Below are 13,375 nucleotides of genomic sequence, written 5' to 3' on the forward strand. Positions count from 1 at the left end.
GCAGGTGTTTTTCGTACCCTGGAGGTGAAAGATCCACATTCCCACCCCACCCAGTCCTGACCATACCTCTCCCATCCTGTCCCCTATTAGAAAAATGGAGTGACCCTTTTTAGCTTCTAGGTCACAGGGAGGTCCGGACCAGCTTCACGGAGGGGTAGGAACCTTGAGGTTGGGGTGGGAGGCAGGGCTAGGAGGGGGTGAGGAAAGGGAGTCCCTCAAACAAAGGCCACGTAGACCTTTCTCCACTTTGGGAACTTTTCAGCATGGAAAACATCATGTTCTAATTGTATTCTGGTTCAACCTGAATGCACTTAGAAAATGCATAGATTTCCTTCCCAATGCAAACTGGTTCACTGGGTACTTTTTGAGTAATCAAAAAAAATTGGATTTATGAAATGAGTCAGTAAAAAAAAAAGAATCTGAGTTCAGGGTTGAACATTTCAGGTGGAAGGTTTTGACTCATTGGTTCAGTTCAAGTCCCTGTTATTCAAATCAACAAGCATTTGTTTAGCACCTAGTTTGTTCCAGGATGGGTGTGGGACAGACAGTCTCAAGGAAATTCTGCTCGGCTGGAGGAGACAACTAAACGGTCTTATTCCCCACGAGCAAAACGCCCAGGAACCCCTACAGGAAACAATGAGCTCTGGGTGAGGCTGGTCACGGGAGGTGATGTGTGGGTTTGGGCATCAAACAGTGAATGAGGAGGGGTTCCCAGGCAGTGGGTCATGAGAAAGCGCAACAGGATGGTCAGAGAAGTGGTGGGGTGCACACAGTAACAGAAGGGGAAAGAGGTGCGTTGGTCTGGGGCTCGTGAGCGTAAAGAGGTGCTTGGAGGACACCATGAGAACTCCTTGGTGCTGGGCCTGTGCTCCAGAACTCTGTCCCCCCGCCCTGAGAGTCGTAAATAAACCCCCTCAGCAGAAAAAATGGCATTGTTTTTGTTCCCTTATTTATTTGTTTGTCTGTTTTAACAGCTTTATTGAGATGTAATTTACATGCCATGCCATGTAACTCATTGATTCAAAGTACTTAATCAAATGGCTTTTAGAATATTCACAGATATGTGCAATTTTAGAACATTTTTATCACCTGCAAAAGAAACTCCATATCCTTTAGTTATTATCCTATCTGCCCCACCCCAAGACCCCCACTTCCACCCCAGCCCTAAGAAACCACAAATCTACTTTCTGTCTATAGCTTTGCCTATTCTTGGATATTTCAAATAAGTGGAATGGAGGCAGAATAGTAAGAAGCTAGGAAGATTCCTTGGAGAGAGTTGAATGGGGAAACTGAGACAGCTAGCTGAGCAAACTGGCCGAGCAATCTACAGCCAGACACGGGTCCCCAGGGCCTAGCAAGGGGCAAAACTAACACAAGACCTCGCCCCAGGGTGGCCTTTCCCGCCCTGGCTTATCACTGGTCATGCGGTAGACCCCCTGACCGGTTTGCTGATCATGTGGTTTACACCCCCTGACCTTTCCTCCCTAGAGATAACATCTAGGCCTCAGTTGTATTTCAGCTCCAGACCCAGAAAAGCAGCCAAACCAGGCAGATGACACCAGGACCAGGTGCAATGACTAATGACCCCCTGCCCTGGAATTGACCAATCAGTGGAGACTATGACCCCAAAGGATACACCTGGAAAAGCTGATGAATATTCTATTGAGACACTCCCGAGACCTCCCCTAAACACCCAGTCTTCAAGAAGGACTTTGGGGCATGCCTGGGTCTTTCCATTCCCCCACTTCTTCCTCCACAGGCATACATCTCCTCAATTCTAAGGGACCTCACAAGACTTGCAACCAGGGGAACAATGGCAGTGGCAGCTCGTCCTGGGCCAAACCCCTGATCCTGACCCTAAGGCCCCCTTTTCTCTGACTCTCCAGTGAGCTGACAGCAGCCCCACCTTGGCTCACAGGGACAGCCCTCCACAGTTTAGGGTGCACCAGTTCTTTCCCTTCTGAACCAGAGGAAAGGAGGGAGACTACGGCTGAAAGGGCCACCAGTCACACCAGGAGACACCCTCGTCTGCCTTTGCACAAGCAAATAAAGTGCATCCTAGTTTTATGTGAAGGGTCAGCCACTTGAGTCAGCCCTTTCATGTTCTCAGGGCAATGGGGGTGGGCCGGGCCAGAGGTAGATCTTCAGAAAGGGACCCAGTCTTGTGCCCTGGGCTTGGGTCTCAGGCAGAGTCTACGCCCACCATACTTTGAGAATCTGCCTCTCTGGTCCTTCTCACTGAAGACATCAGCCAAGGCCAGGTGGTTACCTGTCTGTGCTCGCACCAGAGTGGGAAGTGTGCAGATCCTGCTGAGCCATCCAGGGCTCTGCCCCCTTGGAAGGGCTCTGCAGACCAGCTTGCCACTGCCACTCACCAGCAGGGAAGCAGGGAGGGAAGAAGGGGAAAGAGGGATCTGACCCAACAGCTACTTTTGACAGCAGCCCCCACACCTACTTTAAAGACAAAGAAGGGGGTTAAGTTATCCAGGACTCCACCTCTGCCCACACATCTAGGTAGGGTTCCCACACCAGGGACCATCTGTGGACTTTGGGAGGTAATCTGGAAATACCTCCCAGCAAAAACTAGTCTCTGCTGCTTCCTAAGGGCCAAGTGCCTGAGAGGCCGGGGTGGGCGGCTGTCCCCAGCAGAGCTGTTGAGGTCCAACCTCCTGCAGACATTGGTGACAAGGACAAAGAAAGTGTACCTGGGGCTCCTGTCAGCACCTGTTCATGACTCTCCTTCTGAGGCTGCCCTTGTAGTGGCTGCCTGACCCCTCTTCCACCAGCTGTACACCATAGTGACACCCAGAACAGAGGAAAGAAAGCCCTCCTGACCATGGCCTGGTAGCTCAGATGGTTACAGTGTTGTCCAGATGCGCCAAGATTGTGGGTTTGATCCTTGGTCAGGGCACACACAAGAAGTAACCAACGAATGCATAAATAAGTGGAACAACAAATTGATGTTTCTGTCTGTCTCCCTCTCTTTCTAAAATCAATTAAAAATAATTTTTTAAAGCTCTCCTGCCCCAAAGCCAGGCCCATGCTGCCCATCTTGACTTTGACACTGTATCATACCCAAGTGCCCATGTGTGTGGGGGAGGAGTTTACTTCTCTACACCCTCCTTAACACACCTGGCCAGGGCTGCCCAGGATCAGAGCCCCTGGCCAAAGAAGCCAGAGACAGGCAGTGACCTGGCCCCAAAGCCCCTGGGAACCTCTCCCCCTACTGCAGAATGAGCAGAGCCGAGCCCAGCTTGGAGCCCCTTCTCTCCAGGGGCTGGGTGAGGATGGCAGCTGGGGACAAAGAGGTGCCCAGTCAACACTGCCTCCCTGAGTAGGAGAGGGACCCCAGGGGTGCTAGCCCAGCCTCCAGATCCACCATCGGCACCAGAAAACCCTTAGTACCAACATGTCAGATTGGCCCTAGCCAGTTTGGCTCAGTGGTTAGAGCGTCACCCTGTGGACTGGAAGGTCCCGGGTTTGATTCTGGCCAAGGGCATGTACTTCTGTTGCAGGCTCAACCCCCGGCCCTGGTCAGAGAGCATGCAGGAGGCAACTAATCAATGTCTCTCTCACACTGATGTTTCTCTCTCCCTCTCTCTCTCTGAAAAGCTATGAAAAAAATATCCATTTTTTTGAGGATTAAAAAAAAAGAGTCAGATTGTTATAAGTTTCTGTATAAAAAACAGATTAACCAAAGAACATATGCATAGCCCATGGCACAGACAATAGTGTGGGTAAGGTGGTGTTGGGGGGGGTGAGGGGTGGAGGGGATCAATGGGGGGAAAGGGAGACATCTGTGATACTTTCAACAATAAAGAAAAAATTTTAAAAAGAATTTTAAAAGGTTGTTACTTGTCACAGCATTCACTATACACCCAGAAGACACACATACACAGACAAATATCAAAATTCACGTCCAGGATGGGCAAGGTAAAGCCCTCAGCCCACCCCCACTCCCCAGTGGAAAACGGCCTCCATTCAAACCCAGTGGCTCCGAGCATCCCTCTCCCCCAGGCAATGCCACAGCTGGAAGGTGGGGCCCAGGGAGGAGGCCAGAGCTGCTGGCCGACTCCTCCAGGTGCCCTGGACTGCAGACTGAACCTTGCCCAACCTGCAGACCTAGCCGCCCTCAGAGCCCCAAAGGGAGCCAAGACATCCCCAAGCTCCCATCAACCCACTGTGACCTTGGCCAAGCCCCCTCCCAGGGCCTTCAGCTCTCATATCAAAAGGCGACACAACCAGAAACAAAGGGGCAGGTAAAAAAAGGAGTAGGGTGATCCCATGGGAACCTGGTCACAGGCCAACCCAGGCCTGCAGACAGAAGGCTTCTTCCTGCAGTGGTCACTCCTCAGAACCAGGCCCAGTTTCCTGTCCCACATGCTCATGGCTCCACGTTGGCCCCAGGTCCCAGACTGGCCCATCCCTAACCTGTCAGGCTGCCCCAATCAGGCCAGCAGTGTCAGCAAAGCTGGAGCATGCTCCATATAGCCCCTCACTCCCAGGCCGGCAGCCCATGCTGGGGCCTCAAACTTCCCCTCCTGCAGCCCTGCCAGTGGGAAAAGCAGAGTCCCTCCCTTGCCCCAAGCAGGGAGCACCACTGGGGATGGCAGAGAGCCAGGAGAGCCCCTCAGCGGGGCCACCTTCCCTCCACCAGGACAGACACTGGCCAGTGGGTCAGGGACCCAAGCATAGCAGGGGTCACAAAGACAGGGGAGAGTGGGCCTAGAGAGGTGTAGAGAACAAGCAGAGGAACCAGAGATGGGGAGTAGGGGGGATGGACTGTCAGGTTAGCATGGCAACGATCAGACTCAGGGTCTGTCTTGGGAGGTAGCTGAGGTTCCAGTGTTGGGTAGAGAGGTGAGGCTGCTCAGGTACCTTCATCAGCCCGGACCAGGGGCCCCCAAGCCTTGAGCCTGAGGAAGCAGATGGGGCATGCAATTCACATGGTGAGGGCCAAAACGCACCTGGCCGCTCTACACTGTTCCCATGGCACCGAAGACCCTCCTCCTGCCCCTCCAGGGTCCCAGACTCTGCCAGGCCAGTGAATGTCCCTCCAGCCTACTGCACTTCTGTGGCTGCCACTGGCCCTCTCTAGGGAGCCCCAGCCCAGGTATGCCTGGCAGCAGCCTGCACGGGGAAAGGGCCACCTTCAGGGAGAGGAGAGGAGCTGGCTGCCTGCACTGGACAGATGAGTAGGTAGGAGTGTGGGGTGGGAAACTGGAGGGCAGGGGGTGTGGAGCTAGCTACCCCACCCTGGACAGAGGTAGGCTTGGCAGCCATTGTGGGGACCGGGCCCCACCCACCTATCAGCCACCATGCTCACTTCTCTGGTGCCTTGCTGACTCTCACCTTCCAGCCAGTGAGCCTCAGGCCCCCTTGTGTCTGCCTTCTGGGGGCCAGTCATCCTGGGTGCCATGTGTGCCAAGGGCATGTGGTGGTCATGGCCCACCTGGGAGCAGTAGGTCTTGCCGCAGTGGATACAGGGGAATGAGGCGCTGTCCACCTCATAGGGCAGCTTCTGCAGCATCATCACTGGTGGTACTGGTGGCCCATAAGGCTGGAGAAGGTGTTCTCACAGCCCTCCCCGGGCAGCGCAGCCCCCCATCTGCTTCAGCACCTTGCACAGCTGCTCCCGCTCCTCCTGCTGGCTCCCCAAAGAGGAGGCCTCAGGGTCAGAGGGCTTGGCTTGTGCAGTGTAGTAGTTGAGGCAGGTCTTGAAATTGAACTGCTTCTGGCAGCACCGGCACTTGAGGGCCTCTTGCAGCTTCTGATACACCTGCATGGGCTTCTTGAGTATCACAGGGTCTTTCCTATGACCATGTTGCATGTGAGGCAGACAGCCATGCCTGTTCATGGATGGCCTCCTGCCACACTCCTCAGGGCCATCTGAGGCTGGCGCCGCACCTCCTTGCGGCAGAGGGCCAGCATCTTCTTCTGGGGCTTGGCCCCTCCTGCTTCTTGGCACAGTAGCCTGGGGACTTACCTTCCGCCTTTGCCGGGCCTTTGAGTCCAAAGGTTCCTGAGATGGATGGCTGTTCCCCCATAAACTTCTTGGGTGTTTTCTGTTTCCTTCTGTGCTTCTTGCATTCAGCTACCTCCTCAGATGGGGACACAGGGCCCATAACCCTCGCACCTCCTTGCCCCCCAAGGCCTGCTGCCCAGAGAAAGGGGGCCACCACTGGGGTCTGTGCTGGGCTGGAAGGTAGGGTCCTGGCCTGTGGTGGACAGGCGCTACTCTCCAGCCTCTGGCCTCACCTGCTTGGATGGGAGGGGCAGGTGTCCAGGCCATCTGCAGCCCTTTTCTTCCCACTGGCCCTCCTGAGGCATGAGGAGTTTTGTTCTCAGACTTGGTCAGCAGCCCATTTTGCAGGATGGTATGTGTCTGCTGATGGCAGTGGGCCTGCTGACCATCACCGGCTTTGTGACTGGCACAGGTTTCATAACTGTCACAAGTTTTGTCATTGGCACCGGTTTGTTTGCAGTCACCACTTTGGTGACTGGCACTGCCTTGCTGTCATTGGCTTGATAATGGGCACAGACTTGGTGACTGGTATGTGTTTGGTGACCAGCAGAGGCCTAGTGACCAGCAGGGTCTTGGTGACTGGCACGGGCCTGCTGACTGTCACTGGCTTGCTGATACTAAGAGGTTTGCTGACACCAACAGGTTTGCCAATAGTGACAGGTTTGCTTACTCCAGTGGGCTTGCTGACCCCAACAGGAAGCTGAAGGTGGCTGGCCAGCTGACCAGCCCAGCCTGGGGGCAGGAAGGGGTTGGTGTGTGTGGTTCCAAATTCGTTGCTTCCCCAGCTGGGTCTCAGAGGTGAAGGAAACCTCACAGACAGGTCAGGGAAAGGTCAGCCTTTCGGAGATAGCACCCCCTCTGCACCACTGGTAATGCTGGGAAACTCCAGCCAGCACCCTGAGTTGGGACACTTCTCCCCTGAGAGCCTTGAATTCATCTTCCCACTGGTTGATCATGGAGAGGGTAATGTCTTGGAGGGCCTGCTTCTCAGCTTTCAGTCGCCCCCTTTTCTTCCCTCCTGTCCTGTCATTGGTTGGAATTCTGCGGTCAAAGCAGAGTGGGGTCTGGCTGGGCACTGTCTTCCCACCCCAGACCACTGGGGACCCCGGCTTTGGTAGGTTGTTCCACACAGGAAGTCAGACCTTGTTACAGCTGCCATCCTTCCCAGGCCCATTCTTACTGGACTTGGGGAGCAGGCAGCCACCTCCAACACCGAAGGGACCAGTCATCACTGCAGCGCTCAGTGGGACAGGGTGAGGCGGGGCTGGGTCCATGTGGTGCAGGCTGTGCCATGCTGCCGAAGACACATTTTTTCATTCCTCTTGGGTATATACCTAGGAGTGGAATTGCTGGGCCTTAGGGTGCCTCTGTTTCAGGAACAACCAGACTGTTTTGTATTTATATATTTATGTTGAGGAGAAGATAGCAATCTGCTTGAAGCCAAGGTGAGCCTGTGTTGAGGGAAGGGAAAGATTAGGAAAGCAATCAGATCAAAAGTACCCTTGCCATCTTTCAAGTGACAGTGCCAACTGTGAAGAGATAGGTTCAGGGCAGTACCTGTGGCCACCCACCCGGTGATGGGCCTGCCCCTCCACAAACTGAGGCCCAGGCTGGCTGTCGGTCTCCAGGGAGCACAGCAAACAGGTCTTCGCCCCAGCCTGGCATCTCTCCTTTTGGAGACAGTTAAAGACATCAAGGTCAGGCAGGATGAAGAGACATGTGCAAGGTCATGTTTGTCCTGGTACATGAGTTGAGCTCCTACATGTACTAGGGACTGATAAGCATATTCATATTCTGTATACATAGGGCTCACCACGGGCTCACCCTCACTGTTCTAAACCCTTTCCTGATCAAAATGTTTTAAATACTTCCAGCAACTCTGTGAGGTGATTCCTGCTGTAACTCCCATGTTTCTGATGAGGGCACTGAGTCAGGGGTGAGCCAGCTTCTCAAGTTGGAATAGTTCCTAGTGACAAGGCTGGAATTCGAAGGCAGCCTGTCTGGCCCCGGCATCATTACGCCGCCTCAACTATTCTCTCACAAGGACAAGGTTGACATTCTCATTTCATAGACAAGGACACTGAAGCTTAGTTGGATACCCTTTCCCAAGGCTGGGGACTCAAGCCCAGTCTCCATCCTATGCCAAGGCCTCCCTTTACAATAATAGGGACAAAGCTCAGCATGCAATGAGTCACAGAGATTGGATGTATAGGGACATACCTTCACTTAGTGCCACCTCCTCTGGGAAGTTCTCCTTGACTGCTCCCCCAGTGGGGGTTACAGCCCCTGCCCCCTGCTCCTATAGCTTCCAGAGTGCTCCTACCATGGGCCTGCTCAATATGTGTGACCATTGGCTTGTAGGCAGCATCGGCCCACTGACCATGAGTTGACCTCATCCCCTCTGTCTCTCCAGCACTGAGCCCAGGGCATGGCCCAAGCAGGTGCCAAACAGGTTGGGGATAAACTGTGACAGTGAGGTCTAGGTCACAAATGACAGAGGGGTTCAGGGAGGGAAGAACTAAGCTGTGCCTTAAGCCAGGTCCTGGAGGTGGGGCACCCAGAGCAATGGAAGGGTGGGGGGACCTCACATGGGACAGGGACTTCCAGTAGGAGGACTGGGGGTATCCTCAGGATCTTGAGGTCTAACAGTCTAGAGAAGCCTGAAGGTGGGGGGACTGCTCTGCTGTGAGGGGCAAGCCAGAGCTACAAGGGAGGACATCAACAGCCGGAGGGCCTTTGTGCAAATGAGAAAGTAGTGCCTTCCTCCCTCAGGGACCCCTGGCCATGCCCAGGACCTGTGAGTATACATGATGTGTATGAATTTGCAGTGCAGTTTCTAAATCTCCCTGGCTGCTTGGCCTCTGAACAATGAGGGGTGGGAAGCAGAGGTATGAGGTCCCCGCGCCCCATCATCAGAAACACAGGGTGTCTTTTGGAGGAGGCCACAGTGACTTTCACCCTGCTCCCTGGGAATGGGGCTAATGCAGGTCCCACAGTGTGCCTAGCAAGCTGGTCTTCTGCTCAGGCAAGGCCTTCCTTCCATGGCTTTCTCCTTAGTTGGTGTGGGGAAAGGTCTATATAGACAGAAAGGGAGAATCTGGGAAATGTTCCCAAGGGGGTCAAGATGCCTGGTCACAAGACTGTGGCTCAGAGGGAGAGACCCAGGAGGACGGATGGGGTCACAAAAGGAAGAAGGTTTTGGAAACCAGAGATGCCTAACAGTGGAGGGGGCCGCCTCATATGAGAGGGAGCCCCCACCACACACAGGACAAGTCCCAGCAGAAGCTGTAGGCCACCCTCACAGTAGTGTCTGAGGAATCTCTCTGTTGTGGTGCAAACGTGGATCAGAAAAAACCCACAGATCCCTTCCACTCTGAGGTTCTGCAGAGGAAGCAGGGCCTCCTGGGGAACCTCCCTTCCAGGAAATGTATTTGTCCCCAATCCCTGGAAATCACTTAACCCCTTTCTCCCCAGCTGACATACTGAATACTCCGGGCTATCAGGATGTGCAGGGAATTGAGAGCCCACCCTCCCATTTTACAGATAAGGAAACAAAGGCCCTTACAGGAAAGAGACTTGCCCAAGGTCACAGTGGTAACTACCATTTAGGGGCACGTTAAATGAGTACTTACTGAGCACTTCCAACTCAGCACTTCCCAGCATCTCAGTACACCTGAGGGCTAGCTCCATTTCACAAAGACTGAGAGAGGTTAATTTGCCCCAGGTCTCACCCCTAGGAGGAGGGTGAGGTTGAATTCTAACAGGGTCCCCTCTGCCTCTAAAGCCCTTGCTGGTGACTCAGCACCTCAAACCTCCACGTCCCACACACAGAGATACAATCAGCTAAGTCCACAGAGAAATGTAGACAGTCCCTTTCAGTGATGGCTCTAGGGATAAGCCCAGTGAGGCCAGCAAGTTTGTTTCACTCATTGTATAATAGGGATAATAGTAGCAGTAACATTCGGGGCCTGTAAGATTTCAGTAAATAATATATGTATAAAGCCTTCTCTTTGGAGCCCTCAACAAATAACATTAGTTCTTCTTCAACGCCTTTCCCTCCCCAAAGTGAAATGGGTATTTTCAGTTATTTTCCCCAATGTATTCTCAAATGTTAAGAATGATGCAATCTCTCTGTTTAAAAAAATAATGAAAAAATAATAATAATGAAGCAAAACTCTGATTAGCCATACACCCATGAGGACAAAGCTTCCAGATTTCTGAGACTAATGGCCTCGGTCAATTTATGGAGGTGTAATCTATGTACAATAAAATGCACCCATTTTAGAGTTTGGTGAGTTTTGACAACTCTATACACTCATATAACCATTTCAGTCAAGATAGAGGACATTTCTGTCATCTCAGAGTTCCCTTAGCCCCATCCCAAGTCACCTCCCCCCACCCTACCCCGAATCCATAACCGGCAGATTTCGGATTGGACTGATCTTTCTAGCGCTGTTGCAAGGGGGTCATACAGTATGTATTCTTTCGTCTCTGGCTCAGAGTCATGCACGGTTGCTGCTCTCAGTAACTTGATACTTTTTTTTCTTATAACAAGGATCTAACAACTGAGCGGGTCGCTCCAGTGCGGCGCCACCGACAGTCTGGGCCTAAGGGCTGGCCGCTCTCCGGCCCCGCTGCACCCTAACCGCGCGGGGCTGGCCCAGCCGGGGCGGTCAGGTCCGTAGCGAGTACATTGATTAACACGCAATATTTGTGAAAAGCTTAAAACGCCAGACCGCGTGGGTGAGTCACTTCACTGCTTTTCAAGCAGCCCCACCAAAGTGGAGGGAAAGGGGTAACCCTTCAACGTGATTAAGTGGAAAGGATGGTTTAGAACGAAGAGCTTAAGCCGACTTGGGAATAGTCCCTGCGTTCAATGATCCACACAGCTCGGCCTGCCCCGCCCCGACCCCACCAGGGGTAATTAAAAACTCGACGCCTCATCCCTTCCCCGGGGAGGCGGCGGTGCCGCCGGAGTGAATGGGCCCTAAGGAATGAAGAACGACACAGAGGCCTCATTGTTCCGCGGCCGGGGAAACTGAGGCCAGAGGGCGGGAGGGAGGCCGCCGGGTGACTGGAGGCTGGGTCACCGCGTGAGTCAGCGGCGCAGACAGACAAGATTGCTGTCATTAAGGTTTACAGGTCCGCCGCCGCCGCCGCGGCTGTGCGGCCCGGGCCCCGCCCGGCTCGAGTCCCCGCCGCGGGCGCGCCTCCCCGCGCCTCGCTCGGGCCACCACGCCTCGGCGCCCAGCGGGGCACCCCCACCTCCTCCAGCGGCGCCCAGAGCGCAGCTGCGGGAGTCCGGACGCCGGCGGAGGGCTGGGGAAGGGGCTCGAGGCGGCCTCGGCCCCGCCCGGCAACACCTCCTCCTCCTCCGCCTGCAGCTGTGCTCCCCCGGGCGCATCTTCTGGCTGCGCGGTGCCCCGAACCCAGCCTGGAGGCTGGAACCTGAGCCCCGGGGTGGCCCCCGCCCTCGCCCGGCCCTCTCTACCTGCGCCACCCGCGCGGCGCCCCGGGAGGCGGCGCAGGCTCTCGGAGCGCGGCGCCGGGCAGACTGCGCACCGCCCGGCCTGGTCTCCGCCCGGCGCCGCGGCTGCGCGCGCGCTCCACGGCCGCCGGCCGCGCGCGCCCCGGCCCAGTCCCCTACCCCTCTAACCACCCCCGACGCTCGTTCCCGCGCGCGCGCGCACCACGGGCCCCCTCCCCCACTCCTTTGCTGTCCCCCAGCTGCGTTGCGGGCGCGCGCACCCCGACGCACTCTCCCACCCCGGCTCCCGGGCGCGCGCGGTGAGCCCTTGCTCTCCTGGCCTCGGGTCGCAGCCGCCGTCGTCACGGCTGAGTCGCGGGCCGTGTTCACCAGGGGGCCGGGCACGGACTGCTCGGCCTCGGACCCCTGCCGCCCGGAAGAGGGGCGGAACTGCTGCTGGCATTTGTTTTAGTCGAGCCGCGAGCATCCCCATCTTCCCAACCTGACCCGTAGTTCGGATCCTGCCCCCCCACCCAGCCTGTGTGTCTTTGCCTCCTCCGACCCCGCTCCGAATAATGTTCCCCCTCCTTTCTCCCCCCCCCTCCCCTTTCTTCCTCCTGGGCTCCTAATCTGGCCTTGCCAGCGCCGGCTACGGCAAGTTCCCAGTGCCACGGCCCCTCAGTCCCTCCTCGGATGCCTGGCCCGCTGGCCACCGATCCAGACTTTTGGGGGGAGAGGGGAGAGACACGCGTAAGGGTGCCGTTTCTGAGGGTACCTGGGCGTGGGACGCGCCTCAGGGGTGGCAGGCTGGGGTCACCGGGAGGGGAGGGCCAGGCAGCACCAGCGCCCTGCCTAACCTGAGGCGGTGGTGTGAGGTGTGGACCGCTGGACCTGGTGTGGACCTGAATATGTCCTTAAATGTTTAAAAATAGCCTCGCTGTATAGAGAAGAACACTGAAACCTTTAAGTCTTCATCCACTCCCCTGAGTCCAAAGTGAAACTCCAAACATACTTATTAAGAAACTGTTGCTTTATTTTGACTCGTTTACATAAATTTTCCACTTTGGGGGGATGGCGGTGGGCTTGTGGAATCCCTAAAATAACTTTTAATGGAGCGAAGCCTTCCATTATGGGAAGCGCCTGGACGCAAGAGGCGTCTGGAGGCCTAGATTCCCGTCACAGCCCTGCCACCAACTGGCTGAGCCACTGGGGCACCTCGCTGCCCCTCCCTGCCACCCCCAATGGAGAAAGGAGAGACTGTACCACTTAGAGACAAGGGACTTGGTTTTCCTTTCTTAAAATGCTCTCTGCTAGTATAGAGAGACAAAGTGGAGATGAGATTTAAAATAAGGTGAAAGCAGTTTGCTTTTCTGAATGGCATGCTCCATGCCTAACCCCAGTCATATTTATCAATCAAGGTCAAGGTAACCTTCACAGTCTGCGTAGTTCCAGTGACCGATTACCCTACTGCCCTGATGAGACCTCCACTGAGAACTTCATTTCCTGTATCAATTCAGAACCTTTAGATTTTTCTACAATCCTCCCCCAAGGGACATTCGGGGAGAGGCACTGGGACCTGAGAGGAGGGACTTTTGACAGAGGGAGAGAAGAATGAAGGTGGACAGGTGATGTGAACTTGATGTGTCACATTTCAGGGAGCCATAAAAGGTTTATGGCCCTGTCCCAGAGTGGCCCTGCCCACCCTACCCCCCCACCCCCCCACCCCCCCACCCTATTACTATGGCTCTGAAAGGCTGGGTAAAGGGGACACCCCGGGTAGTCAGTCATGAAACTTGACTACCTGGTCATATGCTCTGGTAACCTGTCTGGCTCCTTTCCCCCTGCCCTTGATTGGGGTGGGGTGAGAGTGGGACAGAGCCCAC

At 55.1% G+C, this 13,375-nt stretch overlaps 1 pseudogene across 1 annotated transcript; it reads right to left on the reverse strand.

The window, feature by feature from the left end:
* Nucleotides 1-477: 477 nt before the first annotated feature.
* Nucleotides 478-11,619, reverse strand: LOC308562375 (zinc finger protein 512B pseudogene; annotated as a pseudogene). The gene is made up of 3 exons (XR_014000633.1): nt 11,517-11,619; nt 7,597-7,695; nt 478-7,476 (listed from the first exon to the last, which is right to left on the reverse strand). The product of XR_014000633.1 is annotated as a zinc finger protein 512B pseudogene (transcript).
* Between the last annotated feature and the right edge of the window lie 1,756 nt (nt 11,620-13,375).

This window comes from Miniopterus schreibersii (genome assembly GCF_964146895.1).
Source record: "Miniopterus schreibersii genome assembly, chromosome: 10".
In the NCBI taxonomy this organism is placed as follows: Eukaryota; Metazoa; Chordata; class Mammalia; order Chiroptera; family Miniopteridae; genus Miniopterus; species Miniopterus schreibersii.